The sequence below is a fragment of the Oncorhynchus masou genome, chromosome 29 (assembly GCF_036934945.1).
Source record: "Oncorhynchus masou masou isolate Uvic2021 chromosome 29, UVic_Omas_1.1, whole genome shotgun sequence".
NCBI lineage: Eukaryota > Metazoa > Chordata > Actinopteri > Salmoniformes > Salmonidae > Oncorhynchus > Oncorhynchus masou.
Genome location: NC_088240.1, coordinates 39,917,091 through 39,941,045, shown reverse-complemented (window position 1 = coordinate 39,941,045; position 23,955 = coordinate 39,917,091). Strand labels below are relative to the sequence as shown.

At 44.3% G+C, this 23,955-nt stretch overlaps 1 pseudogene; it reads right to left on the bottom strand.

Moving 5' to 3' along the window:
* Positions 1-23,955, bottom strand: part of LOC135519602 (coiled-coil domain-containing protein 148-like) — an 82,485-nt pseudogene that overhangs the window by 32,024 nt on the left and 26,506 nt on the right.

Below are 23,955 nucleotides of genomic sequence, written 5' to 3'. Positions count from 1 at the left end.
ATCAAAGTGAGATTTTGGCAACGCAAACATTGCCTGAGGAAAGAAGACTGCCTTTTTCGTACCAAACTTCACAAGAATGAGGTTTGCAATTTTGCTCAAGGGACTGATTACCAATAAGAATTGAGCCAACCTAATTGTGACTAATAGCCGTACTCAGCGCAGTCTGCGCTCCATTGACTCTGGCTCTGTTTGTGTCGAGTTGGAAGATGAGAAAGGAAGAGTGCAGGAGGAAAGGGCTAGATCTATCTCATCACAGCCACTTGAGGCTGAATGTGGCCCTAAGTGTAGCATCCAGCTGGAACAGATATGAGGACAGGTCTGGGAGAGGAGGGAGAGGAGAGGAGCTCCCTGGCGGTTGTCATGGAGACGGGGGAGCGGAGGCAATAGTGTGAGGGAGGGCTGAGATGTGTCCACATAGGGTGACACGGTGCATCCTGCAGCCTGCCAAGCACATAACTCACTGACCAGGGAGATGGAGAGTAGAGACAGAGAGTCTTAGAGCTCTGGAAGAGGATGTGTGTAGATAGGCCGAAAGAGGTCGATATTCAGCCAATTGTAGATAGTGGATTTTGATTGCATTTGATTTGAGTGCATTTGATTGAATACCAGCCAGAGTTTCCTTATGAGGTGGGTGAGTTTTTTTCAATGTGCTGTGTGCACTGGGTGTGCCCTTGGTATGTGTGCATGTAAAGGGGTGTGATGACAAATCACTTTGCTGGACTGCGTCCGAAGTGGCACCCTATTCAAATCAAATCTAATTGTATTGGTCATATACACATGGTTAGCAGTTATTGCGAGTGTAGCGAAATGCTTGTACTTCTAGTTCCGACAGTGCAGTAATATCTAACAGGTAATCTGACAATTTCACAACAACTACCTTATGCAAAAACGTGTAAAGGAATGAAGAAGAATATGTACTGTACATATAAATACAGTGGGGAAAAAAGTATTTAGTCAGCCACCAATTGTGCAAGTTCTCCCACTTAAAAAGATGAGAGAGCCCTGTAATTATTATCATAGGTACACTTCAACTATGACAGACAAAATGAGAAAAAAATTCCTGAAAATCACATTGTAGGATTTTTTATGAATTTATTTGCAAAATATGGTGGAAAATAAGTATTTGGTCACCTACAAACAAGCAAGATTTCTGGCTCTCACAGACCTGTAACTTCTTCTTTAAGAGGCTCCTCTGTTCTCCACTCGTTACCTGTATTAATGGCACCTGTTTGAACTTGTTATCAGTATAAAAGACACCTGTCCACAACCTCAAACAGTCACACTCCAAACTCCACTATGGCCAAGACCAAAGAGCTGTCAAAGGACACCAGAAACAAAATTGTAGACCTGCACCAGGCTGGGAAGACTGAATCTGCAATAGGAAAGCAGCTTGGTTTGAAGAAATCAACTGTGGGAGCAATTATTAGGAAATGGAAGACATACAAGCCCATTGATAATCTCCCTCGATCTGGGGCTCCACGCAAGATCTCACCCCGTGGGGTCAAAATGATCACAAGAACGGTGAGCAAAAATCCCAGAACCACACGGGGGGACCTAGTGAATGACCTGCAGAGAGCTGGGACCAAAGTAACAAAGCCTACCATCAGTAACACACTACGCCGCCAGGGACTCAAATCCTGCAGTGCCAGACGTGTCCCCCTGCTTAAGCCAGTACATGTCCAGGCCCGTCTGAAGTTTGCTAGAGAGCATTTGGATGTTCCAGAAGAAGATTGGGAGAATGTCATATGGTCAGATGAAACCAAAATATAACTTTTTGGTAAAAACTCAACTCGTCGTGTTTGGAGGACAAAGAATGCTGAGTTGCATCCAAAGAACACCATACCTACTGTGAAGCATGGGGGTGGAAACATCATGCTTTGGGGCTGTTTTTCTGCAAAGCGACCAGGATGACTGAACCGTGTAGAGGAAAGAATGAACGGGGCCATGTATCGTGATATTTTGAGTGAAAATCTCCTTCCATCAGCAAGGTTCATTGAAGATGAAACGTGGCTGGGTCTATCAGCATGACAATGATCCCAAACACACCACCCAGGCAACGAAGGAGTGGCTTCGTAAGAAGCATTTCAAGGTCCTGGAGTGGCCTAGCCAGTCTCCAGATCTCAACCTCATAGAAAATCGTTGGAGGGAGTTGAAAGTCCGTGTTGCCCAGCAACAGCCCCAAAACATCACTGCTCTAGAGGAGATCTGCATGGAGGAATGGGCCAAAATACCAGCAACAGTGTGTGAAAACCTTCTGAAGACTTACAGAAAACGTTTGACCTCTGTCATTGCCAACAAAGGGTATATAACAAAGTATTGAGATAAACTTTTGTTATTGACCAAATACTTATTTTCCACCATAATTTGCAAATTAATTAATTAAAAATCCTACAATGTGATTTTCTGTATTTCTTTTCTTCTAATTTTGTCTGTCATAGTTGAAGTGTACCTATGCTGAAAATTACAGGCCCTTCATCTTTTTCAGTGGGAGAACTTGCACAATTGGTGGCTGACTAAATACTTTCTTGCCCCACTGTATATGGACGAGCGATGGCCGTGCGGCATAGGCAAGATGCAGTAGATGGTATAGAATACAGTATGTACATATTAGATGAGTAATGTAGGGTATGTAAACATTATATAAAGTGGCATTGTTTAAAATGACTAATGCTACATTTATTACATCCAATTTTTCATTATTAAAGCGGCTAGAGCTTTGAGTCAGTATGTTGGCAGCAGCCACTCAATGTTAGTGATGGCTGTTCAACAGTCTGATGGCCTTGATATGGAAGCTGTTTTTCAGTCTCTCGGTCCCAGCTTTGATGCACCTGTATTGATCTCGCCTTCTGGATGATAGCGGGGTAAACAAGCATTGGCTCGGTTGGATGTTGTCTTTGATGATCTTTTTGGCCTTCCTGTGACATCGGGTGCTGTAGGTGTCCTGGAGGGCAGGTAGTTTGCCCCCGGTGATGCGTTGTGCAGACCTCACTACCCTCTGGAGGGCCTTACGGTTGTGGGCGGAGCAGTTGCCGTACCTGGCAGTGATACAGCCCGACAGGATGCTCTTCATTGTGCATCAGTAAAAGTTTGTGAGTGTTTTCGGTGATAAGCCAAATTTCTTCAGCCTCCTGAGGTTGAAGAGGCGCTGTTCAACCTTCTTCACCATGATGTCTGTGTGGGTGGACCATTTCAGTTTGTCTGTGATGTGTACGCAGAGGAACTTAAACTTTCCACTTTCTCCACTACTGTCCCGTCGATATGGATAGGGGGGTGCTCCCTCTGCTGTTTCCTGAAGTCCACGATCATCTCCTTTGTTTTGTTGACGTTGAGTGTGAAGTTATTTTCCTGACACCACACTCTGAGGGCCCTCATCTCCTCCCTGTAGGCCGTCTCGTCGTTGTTGGTAATCAAGCCCACTGTAGTGTCTTCTGCAAACTTGATGATTGAGTTGGAGGCGTGCATGGCCACACGGTCATGGTTGAACAGGGAGTACAGTAGAGGGCTGAGAACGCACCCTTGTGGGACCCCAATGTTGAGGATCGGCGGTGTGGAAATGTTGTTTCCTACCCTCACTATCTTGGGGCGGCCTGTCAGAAAGTCCAGGCCCCTGTTGTGCAGGGCGAGGTCGAGCTTAATTGTGAGTTTGGAGGGTACTTTGGTGTTAAATTATGAGCTGTAGTCGATGAACATACATAGGTATTCCTCTTGGCCAGATGGATTAGGTTGAGATTGCGTCGTCAGTGGACCGATTGGGGCGGTAAGCAAATTGGAGTGGATCTAGGGTGTCAGGTAGGGTGGAGATGATATGACCCTTGACTAGTTTCTCAAAGCACTTCATGATTATGGAAGTGAGTGTTACGGGGCAATAGTAATTTAGCTCAGTTACTTTAGCTTTCTTGGGAACAGGAACAGCAGACTGGGATAGGGTTTGATTGAATATGTCAGCCAGCTGGTCTGTGCATGCTCTGAGGACGTGGCGAGGGATGCCGTCTGGGCCGGCAGCCTTGTGAGGGTTAACACGTTGAAATGTTTTACTCACGTTGGTCGCGGTGAAGAGCCCACAGGTTCTGTATTGTCCTCAAAGCGAGCAAAGAAGTTGTTTAGTATGTCTGGGAGCAAGATGTCGGTGTCCGCGACGAGGCTGGTTGTCTTTTTGTAATCCGTGATTGACTGTTGCCCCTGCCACATACGTCTTGTGTCTGAGCCGTTGAATTACGACTCTACTTTGTCTCTATACTGACGCTTTGCTTGTTTGATTGCCTTGCTGAGGGAATAGCAACACTGTTTGTATTCGGTAATGTTTTCGGTCGCCTTGCCATGATTAAAAGCAGTGGTTCGCACTTTCAGTTTTGCGCAAAATGCTGCAATCAATCCACGGTTTCTGGTTGAGGAAGGTTTTAATAGTCACCATGTGTACAACATCACCGATGCACTTGCTAATAAACTCGCTCACCGAATCAGTGTATACATCAATGTTGTTGTCTGAGGCTATCCGGAACTTATCCCAGTCCACGTGATCGAAGCAATCTTGAAGCGTGGAATCCGATTGGTCAGACCAGCGTTGAAAAGACCTGAAAACTGGAGTTTCCTGTTTTAGTTTCTGTCTATAGGCTGGGAGCAACAAAATGGAGTCGTGGTCAGATTTGCCGAAAGGAGCGCGAGGGAGGGTTTGGTATGCGTCGCGGAAGTTAGAGAAGCAATGATCCAGAATGCTGCTAGCCCTGGTTGCGCATTCGATATGCTGATAAAATTTAGGGAGCCTTGTTTTCAGATTAGCTTTGTTAAAATCCCCAGCTACAATAAATGCAGCCTCAGGGTACAGTGGGGCAAAAAAGTATTTAGTCAGCCACCAATTGTGCAAGTTCTCCCACTGATAAAGATGAGAGAGGCCTGCAATTTTCATCATAGGTACACTTCAACTATGACAGACAAAATGAAATCCAGAAAATCACATTGTAGGATTTTTAATGAATTTATTAGCAAATTATGGTGGAAAATAAGTATCTTGATACACACTGTTGAGCCTGAAAAACCCAGTAGCGTTGCAGTTTTTGACACAAATCGGTACACCTGGCACCTACTACCATACCCTGTTCAAAGGCACTTCAATCTTTTGTCTTGCCCATTCACCCTCTGAATGGCACACATACACAACACGTCTCAATTGTCTCAAGGCTTAAATATCCTTCTTTAACCTGTCTCCTCCCCTTCATCTACACTGATTGGCGTGGATTTAACAAGTGACATCAATAAGGGATCATAGCTTTCACCTGGATTCCCCTGGTCAGTCTATGTCATGGAAAGAGCAGGTTCTTAATGTATTGTACACTCAGTGTATATAGAGTATACTTTTGACCAGGGCCCAAAGGGTGCCATTTGGGACGCATCAATAGAAAATCAAGAGTGGTTACTGGTGTACAATGACCAGCTCCTGTCTGAACCTGTGGGAGAACAGTCATGGCAGCATGTCCATGTACAGGGCTCTGTGGTTGTGCAGGTCATCTGGAAGCGCAGATGGTCATCTGCCAACCAGACACAGAACCTGGAACAGTTTGGACAGAGAGCAGAGAGAAACATGTCTGGATACCCACTGCAGACACAACAAAACAAGTGCTGAGAACGTCTGTACAATGACAACCACTCTTAATGCCTCATTCCTGGCAACATTACATTTTCACCAAAAAACATCTGTCTGTGTGATGAAGATCTGAGACTTTCTTTTGTGTGTGTGTGTGTGTGTGTGTGTGTGTGTGTGTGTGTGTGTGTGTGTGTGTGTGTGTGTGTGTGTGTGTGTGTGTGTGTGTGTGTGTGTGTGTGTTTGTGTAGCTGTGTTTAGCAACAATGGAAATTAATATCAAGGTATTAGTAGATTAATAATCAACCCCTCTGTGTGTTAAACTCAACTTGTTCAACGGCCCGCCTCCCTGAGGAGAGTAAAATCATGCACTTATATGCTCTACACACATTGCATGCTGTAGGGGGGAGAGAAATCACCCGATATGCTATTCTCTAGAGTCTAGAATCTACATATGCTCTATGCACCAAGCTGACTCTCTCATCTTTTATCAACATCCACACTCTATTGTCTTGTCATAGGGCAGGATCTCTCTGCATAAAAAAACAGAGCTTTGCTTTGATTCATTTTGAGCAAGATATCAATTCAAAATGGTGGACTCTCAATCACCCCGTCGCCCACTGTATCCACTCAAGAGGAGCTCCAGCCTTCAAGCAAAGACCACCGTAGTTGTGATCAGTCAGTGCTTTTACCTATCCAGTCCAGGCAGTTCTGTATACTTTGCAGTCTGGACTGGTACATCTCAGACAGGGATTAGAACTCTGGATTAAGGAGGCTGTCAGTTCAGGGTAGGGGCACTCTGAATACAAAACCTCCTCTGGAACCTGGTCTACCTCAGCCAGACAGTCGGCAATTTTGGTGGGACTGTCCTGGAAGGATTATGTGGTTATGCCTTTTGAAAGACATAAAAGACTCATTGGCAACACAATCAAACAGCATGGTGAGAGATAGAACTATGCACCCCTAATGGTGAGTGACCTACGTACCTCCACTCCCAGAAACTATCCAAGATGGCATAGCAGTTCAGACGTCTTTTGTCCTTATTTACCTCAAATCTGTAATCCTCCAAGAAGCTAGCCAGAAACGAGCCAGAAGCTAGCCAGGAGCCAGCCAGGAGCTAGCCAGAAGCTAATCCAGAAGCTAATCAGAAGCTAGTTCAGAAGCTAGTTCAGAAGCTAGTTAGCTTCTTTACTGGCAAATCGTTAGTATTCAGCTAACCACGGTTTGTGGTCATCAGCTATCCTTTAGCTCGAAAATCTATCGCCAGTTTTGTATGGCGCAGCGCGGCTCGGAATGGAACATACCGGACCAATTTTTATCTCCATGTCCCTGGATTTCAACCGCTAACTCTGGACATTCATACCTGGATCTCACAGCTAGCTAGCTGCTATCCGTGTGACTATCGGCTTTCGTTGATTCCGGAGCAAACATCAATTATTCCGGAGCTAGCCAGCTGAAGAGTTCCATCAATCACTCCTGGGCTGCAGTCACCTATCCGGACCAGTTTTACTGCCTACGCGGAGCCCCACCGGGCCTTCACAACTGGACTGCCGACGTTATCTACCCGAAGGAGTTATCCGGCTGGCTCCTCCGTCGCGACGTTACCTGAACGTCCATCTGCGGCCTGCTAACCGTTAGCTGTCTTATCGGCTGCTATCTGAATAGACAATCGGACAATTTATTATTATTTTTTTTGTATTATTTTTTCTTCTTGGGCCTCTATAACTATATCTATTGTTTTTATTTTTGTTGTTGTTGTGTGATTTGGATTAATCCCCTCTACCACACGAAACCCCACTAATCTACTGACGAAACGCAAGAGGTGGCTAATAACAGACGTCCATCCTATGCTAGCTTGCTACTGATGGCCTGGCTAGCTGTCTAAATCGCCGTGACCCCCAACCAACCTCTCCACTCAACGGACCCTTTTGATCACTCGACTAAGCATGCCTCTCCTTAATGTCAATATGCCTTGTCCATTGCTCTTCTGGTTAGAGTTTATTGGCTTATTTCACCGTAGAGCCTCCAGTCCTGCTCACTATACCTTATCCAACCTATTAGTTCCACCACCCACACATGCAATGACATCTCCTGGTTTCAATGATGTTTCTAGAGACAATATCTCTCTCTTCATCACTCAATACCTAGGTTTACCTCCACTGTATTCACATCCTACCATACCTTTGTCTGTACATTATACCTTGATGCTATTTTATCACCCCCAGAAACCTCCTTTTACTCTCTGTTCCAGACGTTCTAGACGACCAATACTTATTGCTTTTAGCCGCACCCTTATTCTACTCCTCCTCTGTTCCTCTGGCGATGTAGAGGTGAATCCAGGCCCTGCAGTGCCTAGCTCCACTCCTATTCCCCAGGCGCTCTCTTTTGACGACTTCTGGAACCGTAATAGCCTTGGTTTCATGCATGTTAACATTAGAAGCCTCCTCCCTAAGTTTGTTCTATTCACTGCTTTAGCACACTCTGCCAACCCGGATGATCTAGCTGTGTCTGAATCCTGGCTTCGGAAGACCACCAAAAATTCTGAAATTTTAATTCCAAACTACAACATTTTCAGACAAGATAGAACTGCCAAAGGGGGCGGTGTTGCAATCTACTGCAAAGATAGCCTGCAGAGTTCTGTCCTACTATCCAGGTCTGTACCCAAACAATTTGAACTTCTACTTTTAAAAATCCACCTCTCTAAAAACAAGTCTCTCACCATTGCCCCCAGCTGTGCTCTGGACACCATATGTGAACTGATTGCCCCCCATCTATCTTCAGAGCTCGTGCTGCTAGGCGACCTAAACTGGCACATGCTTAACACCCCAGCCATCCTACAATCTAAACTTGAAGCCTTCAATCTCACACAAATTATCAATGAACCTACCAGGTACCTCCCCAAAGCCTTAAACACGGGCACCCTCATAGATATCATCCTAACCAACTTGCCCTCGAAATACACCTCTGCTGTCTTCAACCAAGATCTCAGCGATCACTGCCTCATTGCCTGCATCCGTAATGGGTCAGCGGTCAAACGACCTCCACTCATCACTGTAAAACGCTCCCTGAAACACTTCAGCGAGCAGGCTGTTCTAATCGACCTAGCCGGGGTATCCTGGAAGGATATTGATCTCATCCCATCAGTAGAGGATGCCTGGATATTGTTTTTAAATGCCTTCCTAACCATCTTAAATAAACATGCCCCATTCAAGAAATTTAGAACCAGGAACAGATATAGCCATTGGTTCTCCCCAGACCTGACTGCCCTTAACCTCTTACATCTATGGGGGCGCTATTTCATTTTTGGATGAAAAACGTTCCCGTTTTAAACAAGATATTTTGTCACAAAAAGATGCTCGACTATGCATATAATTGATAGCTTTCGAAAGAAAACACTCTGACGTGTCCAGAACTACCAAGATATTCTCTGTGCGTGCCCTAGAACGTGAGCTTCAGGCAAAACCAAGATGAGACGGCATCCAGGAAATGAGCAGGATTTTTGAGGCTCTGTTTTCCATTGTCTCCTTATATGGCTGTGAATGCGAGAGGAATGAGCCTGCCCTTTCTGTCGTTTCCCCAAGGTGTCTGCAGCATTGTGACGTATTTGTAGGCAGATCATTGGAAGATTGACCATAAGAGACCACATTTACCAGGTGTCCGCCCGGTGTCCTGCGCCGAAATTGGTGCGCAAAAGTCACCTGCCAGTATTTTTACATGGGATACAGAGAGGAAAGCAAGCTTCCACGAACTGCATATCAATGAAGAGATATGTGAAAAAACACCTTGAGGATTGATTCCAAACAACGTTTGCCATGTTTCGGTCGATATTATGTAGTTAATCCAAACTGCTACAGACCTATATCTATCCTACCATGCCATTCTAAGGTCTTCGAAAGCCAAGACAACAAACAGATTACCGACCATTTCGAATCTCACCATACCTTCTCTGCTATGCAATCTGGTTTCAGAGCTGGTCATGGGTTCACCTCAGCCACGCTCAAGGTCCTAAACGATATCTTAAGCCCCATCGTTAAGAAACATTACTGTGCAGCCGCGTTCATTGATCTGGCCAAGGCTTTCGACTCTGTCAATCACCACATCCTCATCGGCAGACCCGACAGCCTTGGTTTCTCAAATGATTGCCTCGCCTGGTTCACCAACTACTTCTCTGATAGAGTTCAGTGTGTCAAATTGGAGGGTCTGCTGTCCGGGCCTTTGGCAGTCTCTATGGGGGTGCCACAGGGTTCAATTCTTGGACCGACTCTCTTCTCTGTATACATCAATGAGGTCGCTTTTGCTGCTGGTGAGTGTCTGATCCACCTCTACGCAGACGACACCATTCTGTATACTTCTGGCCCTTCTTTGGACACTGTGTTAACAACCCTCCAGGCAAGCTTCAATTCCATATACAACTCTCCTTCCGTGGCCTCCAATTGCTCTTAAATACAAGTAAAACTAAATGCATGCTCTTCAACCGATCGCTACCTGCACCTACCCGCCTGTCCAACATCACTACTCTGGACGGCTCTGACTTAGAATACGTGGACAACTACAAATACTTAGGTGTCTGGTTAGACTGTAAACTCTCCTTCCAGACCCATATCAAACATCTCCAATCCAAAGTTAAATCTAGAATTGGCTTCCTATTTCGCAACAAAGCATCCTTCACTCATGCTGCCAAACATACCCTTGTAAAACTGACCATCCTACCAATCCTCGACTTTGGCGATGTCATTTACAAAATAGCCTCCAATACCCTACTCAACAAATTGGATGCAGTCTATCACAGTGCAATCCGTTTTGTCACCAAAGCCCCATATACTACCCACCATTGCGACCTGTACGCTTTCGTTGGCTGGCCCTCGCTTCATACTCGTCGCCAAACCCACTGGCTCCATGTCATCTACAAGACCCTGTTAGGTAAAGTCCACCCTTATCTCAGCTCGCTGGTTGTTACGGAGTCTAGTTGATAGGTAATCGACTAGCCGGACTGTTCCCCGGACTCCAGTTGTACGGTTTTGTACAATGCACTAACAAGGCTATTGAACCTGACATTGGTGTCTGTCTGTATTCATTTATCCAACATATCATACCGAAACACTGGTCACCATAGCATCTCCCACCTGTAGCACACGCTCCAGCAGGTATATCTCTCTAGTCACCCCCAAAACCAATTCTTTCTTTGGCCGCCTCTCCTTCCAGTTCTCTGCTGCCAATGACTGGAACAAACTACAAAAATCTCTGAAACTGGAAACACTTATCTCCCTCACTAGCTTTAAGCACCAACTGTCAGAGCAGCTCACAGATTACTGCACCTGTACATAGCCCACCTATAATTTAGCCCAAACAAATACCTCTTTCCCTACTGTATTTAATTAATGAATTTATTTTGCTCCTTTGCACCCCATTATTTTTATTTCTACTTTGCACATTCTTCCATTGCAAATCTACCATTCCAGTGTTTTACTTGCTATATTGTATTTACTTTGCCACCATGGCCTTTTTTTGCCTTTACCTCCCTTATCTCACCTCATTTGCTCACATCGTATATAGACTTGTTTATACTGTATTATTGGCTGTATGTTTGTTTTACTCCATGTGTAACTCTGTGTTGTTGTATGTGTCGAACTGCTTTGTTTTATCCTGGCCAGGTCGCAATTGTAAATGAGAACTTGTTCTCAACTTGCCCACCTGGTTAAATAAAGGTGAAATAAAATTAAAAATTAAAAACAAGGTGTTTTGCTCTATGGCCAGATACACTTTGTAAAGTTTTTTTCAGTGATGTCTTCCTGCTGGTCCTTCACAAAGTTGACCTGTGAGTGTGTTTTGAATATCTTCAGACGTTACAGACCTCATAGGCTCTAACAGAATGAATTGTTGAACACAAACTCAGTTTCAAGGAATTACTAATTCAGTTCTCTTCCCTCCTCTACATCCGAGAATTAATGGTCTGCCATCCTTCTCTGATATCCATCATGGTATAGAGAGCTCTGGATCTGATTACATTTAGTGAGAGGAAATGGAAATGTATGTCTCTGTTGGAGTACAGAACCCACAGAAATGGAATATTTCCCTTCCCCCTGTAGTTTTGCTTAATTTTCTACTTAGTGGACAAATAGAGTGAATCCTATAATCATAGCAATTCACTGACGGCATGTTATCGGTAGTCAATCCCTCTTTCTGTTTCTAACAGGTTCAATTTTTGATGCCACTCAGAGGGAGGAAACTCAGGAAGCAGTCTATTGCTGTAATTTAAATGCATTTTTATTTGGATTTCATGCAATGGACATACACAAAATAGTCCAAATTGGTGAAGTGAAATGAAAAAAATAACTTGATTCAGAAAAAGTCTACTAAATAAAAAACAGAAAGGTGGTGCGTACATATGTATTCACATCTTTTGCTATGAAGCCCCTAAATAAGATCTGGTGCAAACAATTACCCTCAGAAGTCACATAATTAGTTAAATAAAGTCCACCTGTGTGCACTCTAAGTGTCACATGATCTGTCACATTATCTCAGTATATATACACCTGTTCTGAAAGGCCCCAGAGCCTGCAACATCACTAAGCAAGGGGCACTATGATGACCAAGGAGCTCGCCAAACAGGTCAGGGACAACATTGTGGAGAAGTACATATCAGGTTTGGGTAATAAAAAAATACTGAAACTTTGAACATCCCAAGGAGCATCATTAAATCCATTATTAAAAATGGAAAGAATATGGCACCACAACAAACCTGCCAAGAGAAGGCCGCCCACCAAAACTCACAGACCAGGGAAAGAGGGCATTAATCAGAGAGGCAAAGAGACCAAAGATAACCCTGAAGGAGCTGCAAAGCTCCTCAACAGAGATTGGAGTATCTGTCCATAGGACCACTTTAAGCCATACACGTCACAGAGTTGGGCTTTATGGAAGAGTGTCCAGAAAAAAATAAGCAAACATGTTTGGTGTTCGCCAGAAGGCGTGTGGAAGACTCCCCAAACATATGAAAGAAGGTACTCTGGTAAGATGAGACTAAAATTGAGCTTTTTGGCCATCAAGGAAAATGCTTTGTCTGGCACAAACCCAACACCTCTCATCACCCTGAGAACACCAAGCATCGTGGTGGGGATGTTTTTCCATCGGCAGGGACTGGGAAACTGGTCAGAATTGAAAGAATGATGGATGGCGCTAAATACAGGGAAATTCTTGAGGGAAACCTGTTTCAGTCTTCCAGAAATTTGAGACTGGGACAGAGGTTCACCTTCCAGCAGGACAATGACCCTAAGCATACTGCTAAAGCAACACTTGAGTGGTTTAAGGGGAAACACTTAAATATCTTGGAATGGCCAAGTCAAAGCCCAGACCTCAATCCAATTGAGAATCTGCGTGTTACGGCTTTCTTCCTGGGAAGGAGAGGAGGACCAAAATGCAGCGTGGTTATGGTTGAACATCTTTAATAAAGATGATAACGTGAACAATATACATATACAAAATAAGAAAACGTGGAAAACCAAAACAGTCCTAACTTGTGCAAAACACAGAGACAGGAAACAATCACCCTCCGAAATACCCAAAGAATATGGCTGCCTAAATATGTTTCCCAATCAGAGACAACGATAAACACCTGCCTCTGATTGAGTACCACTCTAGGCAACCATAGACTTACCTAGAATACTACACTGAACACAACCCCATCAATCTACAAAACCCCCTAGACAAGACAAACACATAATCACCCATGTCACACCCTGGCCTAACCACAATAATAAAGAAAACACTGAATACTAAGGCCAGGGCGTGACACTGTGGTATGACTTAAAGTTTGCTGTACACCAACGGAACCCATCCAACTTGAAGGAGCTGGAGCAGTTTTGCCTTGAGGAATGGGCAAAAATCCCAGTGGCTAGATGTGCCAAGCTTATAGAGACATACCCCAAGAGACGTGCAGCTGTAATTGCTGCAAAAGGTGGCTCTACAAAGTATTGAATTTGAGGGAGTGAATAGTTATGCACGCTCAAGTTTTAATTTTTTTGGTCTTATTTCTTGTTTGTTTCAAATTAAAAAATATTTTGCATCTTCAAAGGGGTAGGCATGTTGTGTAAATCAAATGATACAAACTGCCAAAAAAATGCATTTTCATTCAAGGTTTTAAGGCAACAAAATAGGAATAATGCCAAGGGGGTGAATACTTTTGCAAGCCACTGTAAATGTATAGAAGAGAGTGTTGGTGAGGACATTTTGCTCACCTTCTAAAGCCGTAATGCAGTGCAGTACGTCTCAGACAGGCCATTAGGGACTCACAGATTGCCTCCCAAATAGCACCCTATTCCCTATACAGTGCACTACTTTTGACTAGAGCCCTATGGGTCCTTGTCAAAAGTAGTGCACTATAGGGAATAGGTGCCATTTGAGATGTAACCACTGTTTTAAAGCCTGACAAAACTTCTCAAACCTTCCCTCCAAACAAATTCCTCTGACGCACAAACAAGTATGGAATCGTAATTAAGAGTTTTAAGGGAATGGTATTTAGCATGGTGGGTCACTTAGTACAAGAAGCATGCAGGCGGCTAGAGAGATGAGAGGAGGCAGTAGCTCCATTATGGTGAGGCTCTCAGGTGGGCAGGACTGAGTGGGGGGGACAGCAGGGGCTGGATGAAAGAGAAGATGAGTGGGGGATGGAGGAACGCCAGAGACTGACTCACTCACACAGGGGCAGGCAGGCAAGCAGACAAAATGGCTGGCAGTGGATTCATCCCCCTATATGGCCCACTTTCAAAGACATCCCTTCTCCTGCCTGCTCTTAATCCCACCATTCGCTCCCTGAGAATGAAAAAGCCTCCAGGAGTCAAAAGAAGAATTAACTAAAGAGAGGTGATTTACGTAGCGAGGAGTTCTGACAAACATCAGATTCACGGGGAATGAATGCTCTATTGTGGGCAACCAAAGGACTTTTGGTAGGATCTAGGTAGGATCTGCAAAGTACGGTCTATTATTTTGGTACCTGTAGAGATTGAATGCCTTAAGATTCATTGCAGTATATTGTCTGGAATTACAAAACAGAACCACAGTTTTCACAAACAAAGTCAAGAGCTCCCCTTTCATATGGAGGAAAGTAAGTTCCTCTGCAGCTTTCTGAAACAGTGGGCACAGCTCTCCTCTCTCAGGTCATGGGACACATCCCAAATGGCACCCTATCCCCAGAGCCCTGGTCAAATGTAGTGCACTACACGGGGAATAGGGTGCCGTTTGGGACGCGTCGTGTCGTTACCTACCTGCTGGAGTACCTGCTCTCAGTCTGCCGGCTGAGGAGGCTGGTGGTGTTGCTGGTGTTGGACTTCACTCAGTCTGTACTGCAAGTCCTCCGTCAACTGCCAGATGGGCTCCACTGTGGTACACCTGAACGCCTCCCGCTCACTCTCCAGAAACAGCTCTAATGAGACACCCACACACATAGACATGAGTTTGTGCACACACACAGACACACACACACACGCGCACACACACACACACACACACACACACACACACACACACACACACATACACACACACACACACATACACACACAGTATGGTATTGTCTCACTCAATAGGGACAGGAACAGTATCTACACACTCAGAACTGAGAGGGTACCGTGGTCCAGTAGCTCAGAGCGGATGCCCATGTCTGTTCTACTGGCCAGACCATTTGCTCCCAGACATCCTTTCAGCTCAGCTTCAGCCTTTTCCCTGCTGCATGGAAGGAGAGCAAAGGGAATTCCATTAAGCATACAGCACACTGTACCAAGCACTACTGAACACAGACTGCTTTTCAAATGGCAACCTATTCCCTATGTAGTGCACTACTTTTGACCAGGGCCCATAGGGAAAAGGTTGCCATTTGGGACGCATCATCACAGTGTGCCGAACATGCTCATCCATTAGTTCCAGCTAAAATATAATGGGATTGTAACTATAGAAACAAACTTTTTCTCCCTTCTCTTATATCACCTTCACGCTAATGAATTCAGTGGCTATGTGTGGTTGCCGTGGTGCGGCCAGTCAATCTGTGTGTCTGTCTTCAGAGAAGGCTCATTACAGAAACCCACGCTTGTGTACACCATTAACCTTGGATCGCACCGACACAGTCATTACCCCGAGAACAGCCTACACCCCAGAGCTAGCTCTGCCCTTCTCACTTCACAACGCATGACACCAGCGCATGACACCAGTTGGACGCGGCAGCCCAGCGCTTCCTCTGCTTCTGCCTCATCATCATACCAGGGAGAGTTCATTTTACAACGCCACAGTAGCTAGCTAGCTAGCACCCTCCACTGAGCTACCCATTCCCTCTCTCTCTTTCTTTCTTTCTCTTTCTTTCTCTGTCTTCTTTGGTCACGGAAAGCCATTTCAAATCACCCATCTCTCATTTTACTGGGGCTTATTTTAGTTTCGAGCAGTGCTTGCCAGAACTGAATGTGGATGAGTAGGGTGGGTAGTAGGCTACAGACTACAATACAGTATATGGTGTAGTGGTTCCTGGTAATGTGTGCTGGGAGGAGTTTCTTATCCTGCATTGGCTAGTCTGCCGTTCTCTCTGCTCCACGCCTGCCTGGGCTGCCTCAGCAGGAAGCTCTTTTTGGTCTCCTTGACTGCACGGAGAGCCCTCCTCACCTGAACAGCTCTTAAATCAGCCAACAGCTACTGTGTTCCACACACTGTGGTCATTATAAATCCTCTCACAAGTTTATGATAACATGATCACATTTGCTTGTAATCGCTGATCTCATTATGACCAATCATGACCAAGGCATAGACGGCAATCATGGAAGATTACGTCCGCATCCCAAAAGTCGCAGCCTAAATTCACTTTATGTTCTTTTGACCAGGACCTATGGGTAAAAGTAGTGCACTCGGTCTATGAGTAATACATGGTATAAACATGGCCAAAAAGGAGTACTCTCCTTAGTGCTCTATGTTCCTAGCTTACTGAGCAATACAAAATGAGAGATTGGTCCATTTTTTCCTTGTTATGCTTCATGGGGAAAATGGTCTTTATTCAGACGTTCATTCAGTGTCTGTGGGGTTTTGCCTTTGAAATATTTACTTTGAAAGGCTCACAATCTGCAGGAATTCATGTGAAACATTATCGCCCGTTGAACACTTGAAAGGAAAACACATTGGTAAATTAAAATATTCAGGGAGAACATGCATAAGGCGTGTTCCTGGTGGGAACAGAAGGAGGGGGTGAGTATCTTAATCTCCTGTCATTTATTTGCCTTTTCCATTATGAAAATGCTCTCTCGGTGCAGCCCTTTATATTGTCCTCTACCGCAGTGAATGTGCCCTTAGTTTTGTTCCATGTGTACAGTCTTAGGGAAAAATGGTGAAAAAATAAATAAATACAAATCCAGAAACTTAAAGGGCTCTTCGGCTGTCCCCATAGGAGAACCATTTGAATAACCCTTTTTGGTTCCAGGTAGAACCCTTTTGGGTCCGTGTACAACCCTTTCTACAGAGGGTTCTACCTGGAACCAAAAAAGGTTCTCCTATGGGGACAGCCGAAGAAACCTTTTTTCTAAGACTGTCACATTCGTTTGTAGAAACGGACCAAGGCACAGCGAATGTTGAGTTACACATTATTTATTAGAAAGTGAAACTTAGCAAAGACAAAGACAAAAACAAAAAAACAATACACTAACAATGAACTGTGACTACAGTGATGCTACGTGCAATAACTCTAAACAATATCCTATTAACACAGGTGAGAAAAACAGCTACTTAAATATGATCCCCAATTAGAGACAACGATTACCAGCTGCCTCTAATTGGGAATCATACACAAACACCAACATAGAAAAACAAACCTAGAACCCCACATAGAAATAATAAACTAGACTAACCCCCCAGTCACGCCCTGACCTACTCGACCATAGAAAATAAGGACTCTTTATGATCAGGACGTGACAAAGACTGTAAGGGGGAAAATGATGTTTGATGTTAACACGCTGCAAAACATGTGAAACTACAAAGAAAACATATCGGTGACATGAGATTAAACCACACACCTATAAGCACAGGCAAAGCTCTCGATTACCCTGCTCAAAACCCCAGCCGTTAAAAGTAGGCTGTGAATTCTCCCTTTACCATGTGTTGACCTAGGGATCTTGTCAGGATTTCTCCTTAAAAGATGTAAGGCTTTAGTTTCCAGGACACTCCCACTCTCTTACTGGAAAGTCAATCATCTGATCACATCCTGCGGTGACTCCCCTCTACCACCACTGGGAAATCCACAACAGAAAGCCTGCCTTTCAGCGTGGCGGTCGTATGCAAACACTGGTTGCCTTATCTGGTCCACGCAGAGAGCTGAATTGGAAGGAGCCATGGGCAACCGTAATGAGACACAACAACAACAACAAAAGCTGCTGCCACAGTTTACCAATTAAAACACTGCAGGTCTACAAGCATAATCCTCATGCCCCCTAGGGTTAACTTCTCACAGTGCTAGGATGCAAAAAGATTGGGAACTTCAAACAGCTTTGTGGTTGATCCTCCTGCAGACTCATGAATATTCAAATTTGATGTTGATATTCTTCTTAAATCTTCTATTTTTTTGGAGAGCCCATTTACAATGGGTTAAGTAATGGTCTGCTGTTTTATAGTAAATCCGCTCCTCCGTATCATTGGAGATCGTGTGTGTGTGTGTGTGTGTGTGTGTGTGTGTGTGTGTGTGTGTGTGTGTGTGTGTGTGTGTGTGTGTGTGTGTTCGTGTTCGTTAATGCCCATGATCTTTAAACTCTGAATGAAGGTTTCTAGCACCGTAAAACTGAAATATGATTCAGAAAGAGCCCATGGTTGTTCATTTGAGAAAGAACACCAACTCCATATAAATATGGTCTCAGATGTAAATGATGTTGCAGATATCATGCAGAGGCATACATGCACTGTTCAGTCTTTCACCTTCTCATGATGTCAACAGATCTGTCACCCATCAATCAGTATGTTGCCTAAAAGAAAAGCTGATTTATTAAATGAATGAGGTAGCTTGCACCTAAGGATGTTCAAGAGCATACTGTACTATGGAATAACAAAATATGTATTGTACCAAAATAAACATTTTACTTCATAGATTCTTCAGCCCTTTGCTTCTGTTATGGGCTTGTATTCACAAATTGTCTCAGAGCAAATCAAATATCAACAATATCTACCTTCTGAGCGATGTGTGCAGACTCCAGTTGGCATCAACTATGGCTTGTAGTTTCTCATGCTCAGCCAGTTTATACTGAGCTTCCAATGCCATCCTTCACCAGTAGAGTCAGTTTCTCTATATCAATGAAAGGAAGCATCAAACTACAAGATAGAGCTGTGTTCTAGTAAGCATTGAGCATGTGAAAAGTGCATTAACTATCGATCACTCAATCAACTGTGAATTCTTCGGTCAGGTGTTATTTATGCTGACGACAGAAGAGGAAGGAAGTGAGACAGAAACGGCACAACCTCTGTCTTCAACTGCATTCCAAATGGCCTCTTATTCCCCGTGCAGTGCACTACGTTTTGGCCACTACTTAGGGAACGGGGTGCCATTTGGGACGCACAGGTCGCGAGGAGATATATCCTATAGGGAGCAGGGAGGAGGGAGGGAGGAAACAAACTGGCCATGTCAGACAGGCTGGTCCTGACCTCGTTCAGCTGGGACTCCATGAGACAGGTAAATAAACACAAGCCATGCTGCTGCTACTGACAACGCAGACATAAAGGTCCTGGCAGAGTCTCGAGGAAAGAGCAGTCAGCATTGGTTCAGATTGGAGCTGAGCTGACTTACCTAAATGTTTTGATCGGTTGCTGGTTGTAAAGCCATGTAGGTCTCTTCCACTCATAGCTTCTCGTCTGTTTATCAATCGTACATGTGATTCAAACAAGGAATTTGAGGTAGCACTTTACATTCATTTACCCCGTATACCCGTGTGGTAGTGACATCGTTATTCATCTTGTGACAACACTGTAGTAGTATGTTATGTATTACTGCAACACTGTGATCGCACATCATTTTGTCAAGTAAAATCAGCCAGGAGGAAAAAATGAATATGTAAATAGGAAGGTTCGTTAAAGTTTGACAGAAAGGTCACCACACCACCTCATCACCTTCCTGCTGTTGCTTAAATCAGTTTAGGCCTATTCTATAAGGATTAAAATTTACATTCAAGAACTTAATGGGGAAAAACTGCTATCACTCAATTTCTCCCAAAACAGCCTATTCAACATTCAGGGTCTAAGAGGTTATAGGAAATAACCTCTGAATTCTCATCAGGGCCCAGTTTTTCAAAAGCAATCTGTCTGGATTTCGCCTATCGGAAAGGATTAAATGCATAGAAATAGAACATATAGAATGGATGAATCATGGTCTTGAATGGGGACTCTCGTTCTATTCATTCTATTTCGGTGCATTTCATCCTATCCGATAGGCGTAATTCAGACAACTTTAGAAAAACTGGGCCCAGGCCTTCAAAGTGTCTGTGCATGAAAGTTAACAGCAGATGGTACACTGTAAACAGAGTGTGGAACTGTAAACAGACGTGCTAGAATGTCACTTGGGTTAATCTAATGTGGAATATCCTCCTAAATACTTTTCGAATTCATCATGTAAATGACTTGTAATATAATAATTCTGGTGTACTTCATTATGGTAAATTACACTCAGTAAAAAAAGTGAATTCATATAGTTTCAATCCCTATCATAACGTAAGCAAAACTGATAAGTGGAGGCTGACATCAAATTAAATTTAAAGTAGAAATCCATTTAACATGGTAGGACCGTGGGAGGGCGTCGAGGAAAGAGCAAAGGGGAGTAATAGTTCATGCTGAAGTGTATTGAGGTTTCTCTACATTGTTTTGGATTAATTCCATCCATACCTGAAGTGTGGAAGATATTTTTCACAATAAAGCATCAATGTACATATCAGTGACCCATGGAGAGAGTGAGTTACAGTGTAGGATTACATATAGCTGAGAGGAAGGAAGAGGTGAAGCGAGAGGGTTCACTCAGCCCAAAATCTGTCCACAAAAATAAAATCATGAAGTAAGGCATTTTTATACTGTGAACCATCAGATCCTCCTCTCCACCCTCTCCGAGTTGGGCATCTCCGGCGCGGCCCACGCTTGGATTGCGTCCTACCTGACAGGTCGCTCCTACCAGGTGGCGTGGCGAGAATCTGTCTCCTCGCCACGCGCTCTCACCACTGGTGTCCCCCAGGGCTCTGTTCTAGGCCCTCTCCTATTCTCGCTATACACCAAGTCACTTGGCTCTGTCATAACCTCACATGGTCTCTCCTATCATTGCTATGCAGACGACACACAATTAATCTTCTCCTTTCCCCCTTCTGATGACCAGGTGGCGAATCGCATCTCTGCATGTCTGGCAGACATATCAGTGTGGATGACGGATCACCACCTCAAGCTGAACCTCGGCAAGACGGAGCTGCTCTTCCTCCCGGGGAAGGACTGCCCGTCCATGATCTCGCCATCACGGTTGACAACTCCATTGTGTCCTCCTCCCAGAGCGCTAAGAACCTTGGCGTGATCCTGGACAACACCCTGTCGTTCTCAACCAACATCATGGCGGTGGCCCGTTCCTGTAGGTTCATGCTCTACAACATCCGCAGAGTACGACCCTGCCTCACACAGGAAGCGGCGCAGGTCCTAATCCAGGCACTTGTCATCTCCCGTCTGGATTACTGCAACTCGCTGTTGGCTGGGCTCCCTGCCTGTGCCATTAAACCCCTACAACTCATCCAGAACGCCGCAGCCCGTCTGGTGTTCAACCTTCCCAAGTTCTCTCACGTCACCCCGCTCCTCCGCTCTCTCCACTGGCTTCCAGTTGAAGCTCGCATCCGCTACAAGACCATGGTGCTTGCCTACGGAGCTGTGAGGGGAACGGCACCGCAGTACCTCCAGGCTCTGATCAGGCCCTACACCCAAGCAAGGGCACTGCGTTCATCCACCTCTGGCCTGCTCGCCTCCCTACCATTGAGGAAGTACAGTTCCCGCTCAGCCCAGTCAAAACTGTTCGCTGCTCTGGCCCCCCAATGGTGGAACAAACTCCCTCACGACGCCAGGACAGCGGAGTCAATCACCACCTTCCGGAGACACCTGAAACCCCACCTCTTCAAGGAATACCTAGGATAGGATAAGTAATCCTTCTCACCCCCCCCCCTTAATGATTTAGATGCACTATTGTAAAGTGGCTGTTCCACTGGATGTCAGAAGGTGAATTCACCAATTTGTAAGTCGCTCTGGATAAGAGCGTCTGCTAAATGACTTAAATGTTAAATGTTAAATGTTATATGGAGATCAATGAGAGAGTGTTGAATTTGGTCAACAGAAAATGTAATTGCTAATTTGCTACGTGAGGATTATTTGATCGAATAGAAGATTCGTAAGGGTTAGGTTGTTATTGCGAATGCACTGATATAATTGGACTAATATAATTGGACACACGTGGCAACTTTAGAAGAAAAGAAAACGTTATATAGGAGTCGTGCATGTTGTTCACGTGTATCTGCCCTCGCACTAGCTAGAATGGTCCACCTGGTATTGCCTCATCCCGCCTGCCTTCCATCTTTGAGGACATGTAGGCCTATTTCCATTGTTAGAGCGGTCACGCGACTATGTAATACACAATCTTTTCTTATACGGTGGCAAGAAAAAGTATGTGAACCCCGTGGAACTACCTCGATTTCTGCATAAATTGTTCATCGAACTTGAGCTGATCCTCATCACAACAATAGACCAACATATTGTGCTTAAACTAATAACACACAAATTATTGTATTTTTCTTGTCTATATTGAATACATCATTTAAACATAGGTTGGAAAGAGTATGTGAACCCCTAGGCTAATGACTTCTCCAAAAGCTAATTGGAGTCAGGAGTCAGCTAACCTGGAGTCCAATCAATGAGACGAGATTGGAGATGTTGGTTAGAGCTACCTTGCCCTATAAAAAACACTCACTAAATTTGAATTTGCTATTCACAAGAGGCATTGCCTGATGTGAACCATGCCTCAAACAAAATAAATCTCAGAAGGCCTAAGATTAAGAATTGTTGACTGGAATGAAGCTGGAAAGGGTTACAAAAGTATCTCTAAAAGCCTTGATGTTCATCAGTCGATGGTAAGACAAATTGTCCGTAAATGGACAAAGTTCAGCACTGTTGCTACTCTCCCTAGGAGTGGCTGTCCTGCAATGATGACTGCAAGAGAACAGCGCAGAATGTTCAATGAGGTTAAGAAGAATCCTAGAGTGTCAGCTAAAGATCTACAAAAATCTCTGGAATATGCTAACATCTCTGTTGACGAGTCTACGATACATAAAACACCAAACAAGAATGGTGTTCAAGGGAGGACACCACAGAAGAAGCCACTGCCGACCAAAAAAAACCTTTGCTGCACGTCTGAAGTTTATAAAAGTGCACCTGGATGTTCCAAAATATTCTGTGGACAGATTAAACTACAGTTAAGTTGCTTGGAAGGAACACACAACACTATGTGTGGAGGAAAAAAGGCACAGCTCACCAACATCAAAATCTCATCCCAAGTGTAAAGTATGGTGGAGGGAGCATCATGGTTTGGGGCTGCTTTGCTGCTTCAGGGCCTGGACAGCTTGCTATCATCGACGTAAAAATGAATTCCCAAATTTATCAAGACATTTTGCAAGAGAATGTTATGCTATCTGTCTGCCAATTGAAGCTCAACAGAAGTTGGGTGATGCAACAGGACAATGTCCCAAAACACAGAAGTAAATCAATACATCTTCTGGAGTGGCCCAGTCAGAGTCCTGACCTCAACCTGATTGAGATGCTGTGGCATGACCTCAAGAGTGCAGTTCACACCAGACATCCCAATAATATTGCTGAACTGAAACAGTTTTGTAGAGAGGAATGGTCCAAAATTCCTCCTGACCGTTGTGCAGGTCTAATCCTCAACTACAGAAAATGTTTGGTTGAGGTTATTGCTGCCAAAGGAGGGTCGACCAGTTATTAAATCCAAGGGTTCACATACTTTCCCCATCCTGCATTGTGAATGTTTACACGGTGTGTTCAATAAAGACATGAAAACGCATAATTGGTTGTGTTATTAGTTTAAGCAGACTGTGTTTGTCTATTGTTGTGACCTACATGAAGTTCAGATACAATTGTATGACCAATTTATGCAGAAATCCAGGTATTACCAAAGGGTTCACATACTTTTTCTTGCCACTGTAGGTCACCGATCAAGTGGTGTATAGGTACACAGGTGACCGGAATCGTTAGCAAGCCAATTCGATTTAAAGATATTTTTGTAGCAGGTTAGGAGAGAATTTTTTCTAACCCTAACCCTTTTCCTAACCTTAACCTCAGTCTCTTAACCTGCTGCGTTAATT